This window comes from Penaeus chinensis, chromosome 14 (genome assembly GCF_019202785.1).
Source record: "Penaeus chinensis breed Huanghai No. 1 chromosome 14, ASM1920278v2, whole genome shotgun sequence".
Lineage (NCBI taxonomy): Eukaryota > Metazoa > Arthropoda > Malacostraca > Decapoda > Penaeidae > Penaeus > Penaeus chinensis.
The window spans coordinates 14,062,617-14,065,116 of NC_061832.1; positions in this window are offsets into that span (position 1 = coordinate 14,062,617).

A 2,500-nucleotide genomic window follows, 5' to 3' on the forward strand; every position below is an offset into this window, starting at 1 on the left:
GGAAATCCGTGAGTGCTGAGTAAAAGCACAATGGAGTTTATGACGTGGAAGCTGCGTCCGGTAGAGGCGGGGGGAGGAGGAGGGGGCCAGGGAGGAGGAGAGAGGGAGCTGTCTACCCCCTGCTCGCTGTCCCATGCTGGCTGTCTCCTGCTGGCTGTCTCCTGCTGGCTGTCCCCTGCTGGCTGTCCCCCTGCTCTTTCTCTCTGCTCTATATCTTTCTCTGTCCCCTTGCACCCTGCTCCCTGTCTCCTGTCCTCTCCCTTGTGGCTTCTGCCCTCTTGGCCTCTAATTCTTTGAATTAGAGGCCAACCTCAACTCTGTCTCCCCTCTCCCTTCCCTTCTCCTTTCCCCTCTCCATCACATCCCTATCACTACCCCTCTGACGTCACCTCTTGCCGTGTGCGCAGAGGTCGGTGTCGCTTAGCACGTGCACCCCTTCCCCTCCCCTCCCTCCCCTCCCTCCCCTCCCTTCCCCTCCCTCCCTCCCTCCCCTCCCTCCCCTCCCTTCCCCTCCCTCCCCTCCCTTCCCCTTCCCCCTTCCCCCCGACGGAGATGCGGCAGACACGCTACGGGCGGAGGTCGCGGGCGGGGGAGGGGCGGGGCAGGGCAGGTGCAACAGTGCGCTCGGGTCTGTGAACGGCGCTGTCTGCTCGTCCGCTGAGGGAATGCGAGCGTTCTCTGGATTTGTTGTTGTTGTTGTAGTTGTTTTTGCCAGGTGGGTTGTTGTTATCGCTGCTTTTGTGTTTGTTATTATTGTTGTTGTTTTCGGTGTTGTTATTAGAGAGATAGCTAGCTGGATAGATAAGTGAGGTAGACAGGTGACAGGTAGATGAATGAATAGGTAGACAGATACACGGATAAGCAGATAAACAGACACTGAATGGAGACTGAATTCTGCCCCCCCCCCCCCCCCCCTGTTATTTTTATTTTTGCCTGGCGTGAATAATTACCTTTAATGACATCTACTGAGTCCACAGAGCAAGACAGGAGTTGGCAGGTGGTTAGCATGGGTGTTGGCAGGTTATGGAGGCAAATATTAACAGGTAGTGAAAATAGGTTTTGGTAGGTCTTGAGAACATGTGTTGGCAGGTCATGAGAGCAGGTGTTGGTAGGTCATGGGAGCAGGTGCTGGCAGATCACAAGAAAAAGGTGTTGGCAGAGGGAACACGTGTTGGTAGATCACAGGAACAGGTGTTGGCAGAGGGAACAGGTGTTGGCAGAGGGAACAGGTGTTGGCAGATCACAAGAACACGTGTTGGCAGAGGGAACAGGTCCTCTACCCTTCTTTCTTTATTCGTTCCTTTATTTAGTTTGTTTGTTTTTTCTTTCTTTTATGCTCTTCATCCTTTCCTCCTTTTTTTTTTTTTTTTTCTTTTTCTGTTTCTTCTTTCCTTCCTTCCTTTCTTCCTTTTTTCTCCCCTCCCTTTCTTCTTTCTTCTCCACTTCCTTCCTGTCTTCTATTTCTTCCTTTCGTCCCTCCTTTTCTTTTCCATTTCCTCCCTATCTTCTCGTCCTCCTCCTTGTCTTCGCCCTTTCCTCCCTCTCTTTCTTCTCCCCTTCTTCCCTCTCTTTCTTCTCCACTTCCTTCCTGTCTTCTAATTTCTCCCTTTCCTCCCTCCTTTTCTTCTCCATTTCCTCACGGTCTTCTCCTATTCCTCCCTTCCTTCTCCCTTTCCTCCCTTCCAGTCTTCTCCTATTCCTCCCTTCCTTCTCCCTTTCCTCCCTTCCAGTCTTCTCTTATTCCTCCCTTCCTTCTCCCTTTCCTCCCTTCCAGTCTTCTCCTATTCCTCCCTTCCTTCTCCCTTTCCTCCCTTCCAGTCTTCTCCTATTCCTCCCTTCCTTCTCCCTTTCCTCCCTTCCAGTCTTCTCTTATTCCTCCCTTCCTTCTCCCTTTCCTCCCTTCCAGTCTTCTCTTATTCCTCCCTTCCTTCTCCCTTTCCTCCCTCGCGGCACTCAGGGTGACACTTCCTACTTGATCTGCCAACGTCAGTTTATTTCCCTGCCAACATGTAATCTTATAAACTTCTAATATCGGCTCTCATACCCTGCCAACACTTACCCTCATACCCTGCCAACACCTACCCCTATACCCTGCCAACACCTATCCTCATACCCTGCCAACACCTACCCCCATACCCTGCCAACACCTATCCTCATACCCTGCCAACACCTACCCCTATACCCTGCCAACACCTATCCTCATACCCTGCCAACACCTAGCCTTATACCCTACCAACACCTACCCTCATACCCTGCCAACACCTACCCTCATACCCTGCCAACACCTACCCTTATACCCTTTCAACACCTACCCTCATACCCTGCCAACACCTACCCTCATACCCTGCCAACACCTACCCTCATACCCTGCCAACACCTACCATACCCTGCCAACCCCTATCATACCCTGCCAACACCTACCCTCATACCCTGCCTACACCTACCCTCATACCCTGCCAACACCTATCATACCCTGCCAACACCTATCCTCATACCCTGT